The sequence below is a fragment of the Nelumbo nucifera genome, chromosome 5, assembly GCF_055504915.1.
Source record: "Nelumbo nucifera cultivar China Antique chromosome 5, China Antique-T2T, whole genome shotgun sequence".
NCBI classification, from domain to species: Eukaryota; Viridiplantae; Streptophyta; class Magnoliopsida; order Proteales; family Nelumbonaceae; genus Nelumbo; species Nelumbo nucifera.
Window position 1 is genome coordinate 44938932 of NC_142653.1, and position 11699 is coordinate 44950630.

At 39.0% G+C, this 11699-nt stretch overlaps 1 pseudogene across 1 annotated transcript; it reads left to right on the top strand.

Moving 5' to 3' along the window:
• The first annotated feature begins 6479 nt into the window (after positions 1 to 6479).
• Positions 6480 to 9731, top strand: LOC104608513 (G-type lectin S-receptor-like serine/threonine-protein kinase At5g35370 pseudogene; annotated as a pseudogene). The gene has a single exon (XR_016076089.1). The product of XR_016076089.1 is annotated as a G-type lectin S-receptor-like serine/threonine-protein kinase At5g35370 pseudogene (transcript).
• The last annotated feature ends 1968 nt before the right edge of the window (positions 9732 to 11699 follow it).

Sequence of the window (11699 nt, forward strand, 5' to 3'; positions counted from 1 at the left end):
AGAGTTGAACCATGAAAAAGATTAATGAGTTTTTTCTTCGCTAGGGAGGGTTGTAGAATTGATATATATTGAATTATCCAATGATCGTAGACTTAAGATAAGTAGTCAAAATTGGGCATTTCTTTGTTGATAGGGGGTTATGCAATAATTCAACAGACATGGTGTATAAAATCTACAATAAAATCATTTTCACCACTATGGAATATTTGTTCTTGATTAAAATACATTTTCCATCTATGTGTAAATCAATATATAAAGTGCCGTTTGGTAAGAGTTAAAGTGATTGAACTGAATGGCTTATTTATTTAGTAGACTATTGGCCTTCTCAATAATACTAGACTTATATACTCCCATTCTTCGAAAAGTGCATATGTGAATTTATTTTTTTACAATAATATTTTCCTCGTCATAGTGTTTTGGATTTCTTGAAGAGCTTGTTTATTTGGAAGTATGATAAAATTTCATTTGTAAATCAGTAACCCTAGGTTATAGATGTGTGTTCCCTAAACCAATAGCTCATGTATCGAAGCCCAAGCCCATGTAGTAAGCTCTATATCCTATTCCATGATCCAACGAGGAAATATTGGCTTCTACTTAGTCCGAGGACGTAGTATATCGGATAAAATACATTTTACATTTGCATTTTAGGGTTTAGATATAAAAATCAAGAGGTTGTCAGATGCAGGATGCAGGATGCAGGGGCGGAACCAAGTATATTAAAGAGCCACAAAAATTTCTAATATAATTAAAAATCGGTCGGTTTAAGCCGGTCCAAAAAGTCCAAGGTCAAAAAATAATGTAGGAAGTGCTACTCCTTTGGCCGTGTTTTCAACAAATTATGAGGACCATCTTGACATGACATGAATGGGTCATGGATGAACATGTGGAGTTCACATCAGCGCCTCTCACAGCGTATTCCAATCGTGTATTGGGAATATCTCTCGATGATAATTATGGAAGATGTTCTCAATGTATGATGAGATGTGCATGTGGGCGCTGTTGTGATTGAACATGTGAGTCTTGAATGGAGGTGTAAAGTGGGCAATGTTGGGTCGTGCTGGGCTGTTACGGGCCATGCTGCTCTTCTTGGTGAAAAAATTTGGGGGTCGGTCCGGTACAGCCCACGGCCCAGGCTCGTGCAGACCCATGTTGTGTCGTGGGCTGGGTTGGCCCGTGGGCCAAGTCTTGGGCTAGGTCAGATTGTGCATCGGGCTAAAGTTATTTATTTAAAAAAATTAGCAAAAATTTTTTTGGTAATGCCTTTTAAGTGATATTTGAAAAGACACAAATGCCTTTTAAGTGTCATCTAATTTTCTTTATCAACCATCCACACGTTGATAAAAAATGAGCAATCTCAAATCCTTGCCTCTACTATACAAGAAAGTTGAGTTACATCTCAGTGGGCACTTTAGTGACCCGAACTTTTTTGAATAAAAGAGACAAGGATTTGAGACTATTCATTTTTTGTCAACGTTTGGATGGTTGATAAAGGGAATTAGATGACACTTGAAGAGTATTTGTGTATTTTCAAATGACAATTAATGGCTGGTTAACAGGCTGGTTAATGGCAGGTACTAGATTGATATATTTTAAAAGTTTGATTACTAAATTATCGCGTTTTAAAATTCGGAGACCAAAGTGGCACGAGACTCAAAGTACAGGATACCAATCTTCTGAAATTTTCTCTAATTATTAACAACCATTTGTATAAGTACCAGATTTTAAGTAGACAAAAGAAAAAAGCAGCTTCATTGGGTAATTAATTCTAATTATTAGCTAAGAATTTTTGGAGGTTGATTCTTGTTTTCTAAATTGAAAGATGATTCCTTTTTCTCTTCAGCAAAGTAAGTTGGCCAATCAGACCGTTTTATATAGAAAATCTTAGATGGAAGTATGGAACCTACAGTTTTTTGTTTTTTTAATTCTGGGAGATGAAACCTGTAAACCGAACATTTAAAATATATTAGCTGAGTAACATATAGAGAGGTGTTAGTGTGCACCAAGTAAATAATTAATTATATCTTGATAAACGTGTCTTGTAATATGATTAGATCAGACATGTCGAACAACCCAATTCTATTCTACTTGTTATTTAGGCTCCACTTGTTTTGCTTAGTTTCTGCTTTCTTCAACAAATAAACAAACAAAACACAGTATAACTTGAAAATAAATAAATAAACAAATCAGAATTTGCACCCATTCAATCAGCTTTCTGATGGAAGCATTTCTGCATCTCTTATTTTCTTATTTTTTAAAAGAATGAAAACCTGACCAACAGTTCACTCCGACGTACGTCTCCTTTTCTTTCTTCCATCATACTTTGAAAAAAAAAATCACATTTCAAGAATCTAATTAAAATCTTATTACAACACACATACTTCTCAATTGTTTAATCTGCCATGATCACTTATTGTTTAAGATCAATATAAAAAAATCCACATGAAGATAACAGATACAAATAAAATAAAGCCTAAGTATCAGGGTCAAAATGGCTGATAGCACATACGTATGGACTAAGCGAAAGATGTCCTTTGGACTAATCTTTGTGCATTACACCCTCAAGTCATAGGTTCATACGGAAAGCTGGAAACCTATAATGTAAGCATAGAAGGTGATTTACCCTAATCAAAGCAAACATTTATAGCTGGAAACCTATAAACTCCTAATCAAAATATATTTAATATGATAAATTCATCCTAATCCAGGATTATGATGCACTGGTTCAGTGTATTTTTGTGCTTGAATATTTAATGAGAGAGAGAGAAGTGCCCATTTGGTTCGTGGGAATTGGGGTTTGGAATCATAATTGGAATAATTGACCATTGGATAGAATCGAAATCCCTTTCTTGGTGGATTCAGTGAAATGATATTCTCTCATTTGAAGGAATAGCCATTCCCTCCCCTCATTTTGAAATGAAATCCCATTCCAATTGAATTTAATTCCGACTCCGATTTTTGTATGAACCAAACAGACCATAGAAGGTGCAGAAGATGACAGGTGGGTGGTGTCATTTAAATTACCTATGGAAAGGTAGAGATGGGTTGAAGGAAACCCTCTGATAAACCAAGTAAATTCCTTCTTCAGCCTATGGAGAGTAATTAAAAGTCAAAGATATTATTGAGTATCAACCAAGTGCATTCAGATTTAGGCCCGTTTGGTTTGCGGGAATAGGGGTCTGTAACTGGAATTAGAATGGCTCCAACTATCTGGTTGGATAGAATCGGAATCTCATTCCCATTCTTGGTGGAATGGCATTCCCCCATTTGAGGGAATGGTCATTCCCTCTCCTTTCCCTTGAAAATGAAATCTTATTCCTGCTGATTCTAATTTTTATTTACATTCAAATTCCAACTACAAACCAAACAGACCATAAAATACTGCAAATTTTGAAATACACCAAAATCTAGTGTTTCATAACAGACAACCTAGAGCACTCAACAAACATTAATTTAGTATATTTTAACAAAATCCTCTATAGTTCAAATTTCAATGATTTTGGAACACACCGCACCAAAGATGTAAACAAGTCAAGTTATCCCTAAGCCACTCAAGTTAAACTCATTGAATGCTCGAATTCACATAGTAGATAATCCAGTTCAAGGCAAGCTCAAGTAGTTAATAATCGAGTTGAGGTCGAGTATCATAATATACTCAGTTCAAACAATTCATATGTCTAATATTTTACATAATAAAATATTAATTTTATAATATATTTTTATTTATAATATTGATCAATATATTATGTTATTTAATATTTTAAGATTCTTTTTCTTTTTACCTAGGGTTGCCTATACAAGTCGAGTCAAGTACAAAATTGACTTTAAAAATTTTCTTTAAATATCCCTAAGTTGTTTGACAATTTCCTAATTCCTAATGTTAGCATCTGTTAATGGAGAGATGAAGAAACCTATTTTACTGTCATTTTTCTTTAAATTTTCAAAATGCAACATTTGAATATAAACTTGTTGTTAACCGAAATGCAAGCATCAAACCTCCCAGTGTCCAGTGCTCCTGGCTACTAGCGATGACAATTGCTTCTCCCACCGTCAACCAAGTCCAGTGGTTGCCTCTTCAACTCTTTCTCTCTCATATGTTATTTCTTCAAACCCTGAATCATCTTTTACTAGTTGTTTAGTTTCTTACATTTGTTTTGATTTGTTCTATGTAAAACGAGTTTCAACTCAATCCATCTTAATGATGTTCATTTATTAATTACCGTATAACTCTGGACTCATCTTCCCAGCTCCATATTTATTCTGTTTCATGTTGCCTGATTTGTTGTTTAATTATATTTAGGTTCAGGTTTCTGTGAAATTTCATCTGGTTGTTTAATTGGGTTTTGCCTTTGCCTTCTATTTATTGTTATTTTTCGTAGCGCAGCGAATATGTTGAAGCATTTCATTGCGATTTCTTAGTATAAATAAAGCATATTGACTATTTAGTTTCATTGTCTAGAATATTGATCAATTCTGATTATCAACGTCGGAGATTGTTGAGTAGTGGCAGTGCTGGGGCATCTCACGGTCTTGTGTCCTCGAAGGAAAAAAGGAATTCATGGTGTACTCCATTTTATTTAAGCTTCCAGAGTTCAGTCCATTTGAGCTCCATTTTCTCAGAGAACAAAAAATGGTGTTTCAATTCCACAGGCTCAGCACCATTTTTCCCATAAAATGATGGGATGCTCCCACAACGATGCCAATCACCTTTAATTTAAAATCAAACATTATCTTCAATTTTGAGCGTTTGAAGTCTGTAAAGTGGAAACACCCAACTTGCTCAACACAATAAACGTTACTTTTGAGTCTTTTCATACTTTTTGAGGACTAAAGTGACACTAGGCCCAAAGAACAGTGTACTAATTGTAAATTTTTTCTAAGGTTGTATTTGGAAACCATGCAAATGGAGTGTAAATCCCGATTTAGGATAAAATTGTACTCTGGTTCACTTTTGCCTGTTTTGTAAGATTACATTTATGCATTGACAAATGACATACCAATGCATATTTATATTGATAATAAGATGTAAAAATATATCAATAAAATAGAAGTAAATTTGCATTCAAATCGACTTTTAATAAAAAAAATATGTTCTTTATTAAAATTCATGTTTGCATTCGTTACAGCTAAAAGTCTATTTGATAAAAAGATAAATTTATCTGTGCAAAACTAACTAATTTTACAATTTATATAACCATTTTACACTCTACATATTTACATTCACACTTATATCGTTTCACAATTATTTGCATCATTTTCAAACGGAGCCTAAAATTAAATTTTTATCAACCAAAATATTTTTTTGAGCATTGAAGTCAAACTGTTATAGTGAAACGGTTCCGTTTGCGGATCGTTTTTTAAAACATTAAGTTACTGACTCTATGCCTCACCGGTTTGCTGGTGGCGAGCCAGGTGGGTCCCTTTCGTGAATCGTGATTTAAGAGCATCATAATTGTAATTATTGGCAACTAACTGCAATAGTCGGTTTTTTGGGCTTGACTTCCAAACCTTGACCCGACATATAATTCGGGTTTTTGTCGGATCCGGCAGACACTTGTCAACCTCAACTCATTGGAGTGAGCCCTACGGTCGTGCATTGGATTTTGATTCAACGACGGCGCTCCTCTGTTATCAGATTGAAATCTCAACACCTATCCAAAAAAATGTGCTAGACGAAAGAGATCTAGGGATTCAGAGAAATGACAAATCCAATTGGAAATCCACCTTAAGCCAAATGCAGTACTCTTGGTGAATTGCACTGGGTTAACAATTACACTATTGGGCCCTACCACGTATTGGACATTGAGAGAATAGTAGCCTCTTCTTAATAGATGAGTCTCATTTCAAGTGTCTAAACTCTAAATATACAAAAGAACATTTATTTGAAAATACAAAAACAAAAGTTCACATGCAAATTTTGTGTTTTTGTAAATCAAACAAATGAGATATTATTCAAAAGCTGACCTTTGGCTCTATTAGGCCGTATTGAATGATGAATTTGAGCTGATTATGAATTCTTTGTCGAATTTGATCTTTTCAACTCCAATATAAGTCATTTCAGAGATGAAATTTGACTTCAAACTCCAAAATAGGAATTAGTCCTAGTTTTCTTTTCTTGTATGTCCAAACTTAAAAAGTGATTATTGACAGTAAGCAGAAATAGGTATTGCAGGTACCATTTCAATTTTTTGGCAAAATTTATGGTGCATCTGCTTTGTATTGTACAACAAAAAAGATAATTGGTTGAAGGTAAGTAAATCTTGTTAAATGTGAAAGTATATTTTGTAAGATGTAATTCAATAAAAAGTAAACGAATTTTAATATGATTAATTAAGATGTAGATTTAAGGTGCAATCACCACAGATGTGGATCTAATTCCTGCAACCACCAACCACCAACCACCAACTTTAAAAGATGATTGGTGCTGCTTAATTTATTCCCAATGTACAGTGTCGTTTTCGACTCTCTGTACAACCGCACTTCGCAAAAGCAATTTTGACCCGATGGACCAGACCCGACCTACTCTTTCCTTATCGTATCCCCCCCACTGCTCAAGTGCTCAACAACCAATTGGCATATATAGTCGGTGACTCGGTGGAGAGCTTCCTTCCCCAGTCAACGCGGGCGCAGAACAGCCAAATTAATGCCTTTAATGGAGAAAACCAGATCAATCCACTTTCATCCATCTGTTTCTCTGTCATCTGCATGGGATCCATCTTCCTCTCTGTCGCCACCTTCCTCCTCTCCTGCTCAATTTTCTCTGGCTTCTCCTTCTCCGCCCCCGTCAACCAGGAGTTCATCTACCCAAACTTCACCGCCTCCAACTTCCTGTTCATCGACAGCAGCGGCGTTTTCTTAGCCTCTCGCAATGAATCCTTTCAAGCCATCATATCCCAATCAGGACAAAGCAAAAACAATTTTTACTTCTACGTCCTCCACGTACCCTCCAACACCATCATCTGGACCGCCAACCGCGACGCCCCCATCTCGGAGTCCGGCAAGCTGAGCCTTACCGTCAACGGTCTCACCATCGTCGGAGACAATGGCACTCAAATATGGTCTACGCCGGCCTTGGGTTCACCCGTCACAGCCTTACAGCTTCTGGAGACAGGTAACCTGGTCCTGCTTGATAAATCCAACCGTTCTCTCTGGCAGAGTTTCGATTATCCCACAGATACAATCGTCATCGGACAACGGTTCCCCGTCGGCAAATCGCTGTCCAGCGCAACATCCCAAGATGATTTGTCAACCGCTGATTACCGGTTTTCACTCACCTCCGTTGATGGGTTGCTGCAATGGCATGGACTAATTTATTGGAGGCTGTCCATGGAGCCTAAGGCGTACAAAGATGTGAACTCTCCGGTGGCATATATGGCGATGAACGCCACCGGTCTATATCTGTTCGACGGCAATGGAGAGGTTGTGGTTCAGGTATCCCTATCTCAAGCAGATTTTCGAATTGCTAAGTTGGACTACGGAGGCCATTTTATTGTCCAGAGCTTTCTCAATGGCATGTGGAGCCCGGAACTCGAAGGGCCGGACAACGATTGTAAAATTCCCTTCTTCTGCAAAAGACTTGGACTGTGTAGACAAACCTCTGGGTCGAGATCCAGTACCTGTTCATGTCCGCCGGGCTTTCGCGTCGATACCCAGACGAACCAAGGTTGCATCCCAAGTGACAGCCATCTTAGCCTACCTTCTGCCTGTAATTCTACCGGAAATGGAAACAGTAGCCAATTGAATTCGTCAACAGTTTCATATATGAGTCTCGGCGCTAGTATAGACTACTTCGCCAATAGTTTCTTGGACCCATCGGCTTACAGCATCAATTTAACGGCCTGCAGAGATCTCTGCACGGAGAACTGTTCTTGCTCGGGCTTATTCTATGACAGTTCTTCTAGTTACTGTTATTTGCTTAACGACCAACTGGGGTCTTTTATGTCGAACACTGGAGGACAAAATGATCGGTTGGGTTACATCAAGGCGCTTGCTGTATCTTTGCCGGATGATAACAGCCTTGACAATCAAAGGAAACAGATTCCGTTGGTTGCTTTGGTTTTGTTACCTTTTACTGGGTTTACTCTGCTGGTAATGCTTCTGGTTCTGAGCTTCCTTTGGTGGAGAAGACGTGGTAAGCTTCCGAAAACTTCTGTGGTAAAATTAGGCAGCCTGAAATCCTCTCTTTCGGAGGACGAGCTTGAAGCACTTTCAATCCCAGGATTGCCGGTGAGGTTCGATTACGAAGAGATTGAAGCAGCAACTAATAATTTCAGCGAACAGATTGGGGCTGGCGGATTTGGAGCTGTATATAAGGGCGCCCTGCCCAATAAGACCCTCGTGGCTGTGAAGAAGATAACCAATTTAGGCGTCCAAGGGAAGAAAGAGTTCTGCACAGAGATTGCTACCATTGGAAACATCCACCATGTTAACTTGGTGAGGCTGAAAGGCTTCTGTGTCCAAGGCCGGCAGAAGCTGCTGGTGTACGAGTACATGAACCGAGGCTCACTGGACAGGATCCTCTTTGGTAATGGACCTGTCCTAGAATGGCAGGAAAGGGTTGACATAGCAGTCGGAGTGGCGCGCGGGCTGGCTTATTTACACAGTGGGTGTGATAACAAGATCATCCATTGCGACGTCAAGCCGGAGAACATTCTTCTGCATAGTCAGTTCCAGGTGAAGATCTCTGATTTTGGGCTTTCCAAGCTTCTCACCCCTGAGCAGTCTAGTCACTTCACCACAATGAGAGGGACACGGGGGTATCTCGCGCCTGAATGGCTGACAAGCTCTGCAATCACGGACAAGACCGATGTGTATAGCTACGGCATGGTTCTGCTTGAAATTGTGAGGGGAAGGAAGAATTGCTTACTGAGAACTGGGAGTTCTAGCTTAGAAAATGGCAGTAGCAGCGGTGGTCAGCCATCTTCATCGTCCTCCGGCATTGGGGCTGTTTATTTCCCACTGTTCGCGTTGGAGATGCATGAGCAAGGGCGGTATTTGGAGCTTGCGGATCCGAGGCTCGAGGGGCGAGTGACCAGTGAGGAGGTGGAGAAGCTTGTGCGCGTGGCCCTGTGCTGTGTGCAGGAGGAGCCAACTCTTAGGCCTAGCATGGTGAATGTGGTGAGCATGTTGGAAGGTGGGATGCCATTGGGTGAACCAAGGGTTGAGTCACTGAATTTCTTGCGATTCTATGGGCGAAGATTTGTGGAGAGCTCGACAATTCAGGGGCAGAATACAGGGGCTGAGTACATGCTTGACCCACAATCAAATGCTTCTGAGACAGGCACCGCCACTGCCTCAAATCCTTTTTTCTCTTACATGTCATCACAACAAGTCTCTGGTCCAAGATAGCAGAAGTGAAGGGTTTGGGTCATTGGGTGCGGCTTGTAAGTTTTGGTTGAGAGATGAGTGTATCTCAGAGTTTCATTCTGTTTTCGTTATATTTTCTGTTCAATTGCATTAGAGGATTCTGTATAGAAAGGTTTTCTGCCTGTATGGGTGAGGACTGGCTCCAAAACAAGCCACTTTTGGTGGTATTTGCTCCAAGACAAGGTTTTCTGGCTGTATGGGAAATCAATATAAGCCACTTTTGGCTCCAAAACAGCTATAAACTAGTCACTTCACAGATTATGATGGGTCTTTGATTGTAAATAATTCTTGTCCTAGTATACTAAGAATTAGTTAATTGGATACGTTGTTGGTGGTTATAATTGCATGATCAGATGTTCTTCATTTGTTTAATGAGTAACAATTAAGAATTCATCCACTTGTATGCATTTTAGATTATATTGATTTCCTGCTTTCAGAAACTTGCTAATAAAGTAATAATATTCAACCCGAATTTTATTATTTTGGGGCTCTCTCTTTCTCTGTCCTGATGACGCAGGTTTGACCATCACAAGTCCATTTCCTGTGAGCCTGTGGGCCTGTGGTTGGCCCTTGGGTTGAAGAGAGATTTATTCGGTATTGTGTTGGAGCTCTCTCACATCAAGCGATTGAAATGGCAAAAGCCCTTAAAAAGTTGAACCTTCATACTTGTTGGGCTTGTGTGGATCAGGTTCATGGGTAGTGCCCATGGAAGGTTTGATTTATGCGGCCAAATCAACAAGCCGTCCCGCCCAATTGCCCAAATAACACCGATGAGTCAAGATGGCTCGTGCGGTCCAGTCATTTCTCGCGGGTTGGGACTCGGTAGAAATACGAGTTCGCTCGTTCCAAGTTCCAACCATGGAAATCTACCTTCTACCAGAGATCGTTAACAAGGCAGTTAAGTTTTGAAGCAAATTGTTCTATTTGTGTTCTTTATGATCCTTCTCTGCATTCGCTTCCGTTTTGCCCTCTTACCGCTTGAATTTCCTCATCGGTGGAATCGCCTCATCACTTTTGCGAGAAGACAGATGCCTGGGCCGGCAGTCATTCTTCTCATTTGTGGCAAGCCTTTGTGGTTTCTGAGAATCATTACTTCTTCCGGCATTGTGGAATTGGATCCTGTTGGGATTGCTCGTGCCGTGTCATCATTCTCTGCTGGTGGAGGTGGAAGTACGATCATTCAACAGTTGAATACTTTCCCTACTCAGAGTCTTTTCTTAGGTACTATAAAGAAGTTAAGACTTTGCTGGATCTGCAACTAATCACTTGTCTTGAAAGATAGCTTTCTTAAACGTTGTCGAGTGCATATGTTCTTGCATGTTTCCACATATATTACATTGTGTTTGATGTTATCCCAAACACAACAATTTACTACTTGGACTTCCTAGACCTGTACTTCCATTCTATTGGTATGAGAGCAAAACAGAATATGGAATTCTGTCGAGTATTAGTTGATGTTTCCACTTCTTCACCGAGAGTCAGATATAGAATATGGTTCTCGTTATAGAATGAATGGTTGAACCAAGTAACAAGCCACATGTCATGTAAGGTGGTGGGTCTCACACTAGAGATAAAAGAGAAACAAGTGCAGAGAGCACACATAGATTTACATGGTTCGGTTTATAGCTTAACAAAAATCTACTATGAAATTGGCAATGGAGAAAAAATATAGAGTTGTGCCTTCACAAAAATTCTAAGCCCCAAATACACCCAAGGTCTTACACGTTTCTTACAAAACTAAGACTGTATATAAGAGAAAAAACCCCGAAAATACATAATTTTTTGTATTCGATTTGGACTTATAAGATAAATATGGATCAGGTCCATATTACCATAAAAATTTGCCTTAGGGTTTTTTTTCTCAAATTAATTCAGAGCAATTTCATGAAACGAGTTGCCATAAAAGAATTCAAGGTACACATAACATGATGAGATTCGTTACGCCACATTCTATGATCCTATCCAATGAACCAAGAAACCAAAAGAAAAAATGATTCCTTACATATACAACTAATGAGTGAGGTCGTTTTCTTTGGCCTTTAGTTCATCACCAACGAAACCCACCCAACAAAGAATATCGCATTCATAGTGTGCCCACGGTATTTGCTTCTTAAAAGAGTGCAAGCGGTCTAAGGTGGGAGTATATACAACATCCCCAAGCATGGTCCTCACGGATTTTCTTCTGAGGTATTTTATTACATTTGTTATTTCCTGCTACTAATGTTATTGTAGCCTTTGCTGTTAGATCAATATCTTGAATTCTAAGATTGCAAGGATGCAACTGCTTAATCTACTACATTAAGGGTTAAGAATTCAAAATTCAGGTCTCGGCCCAG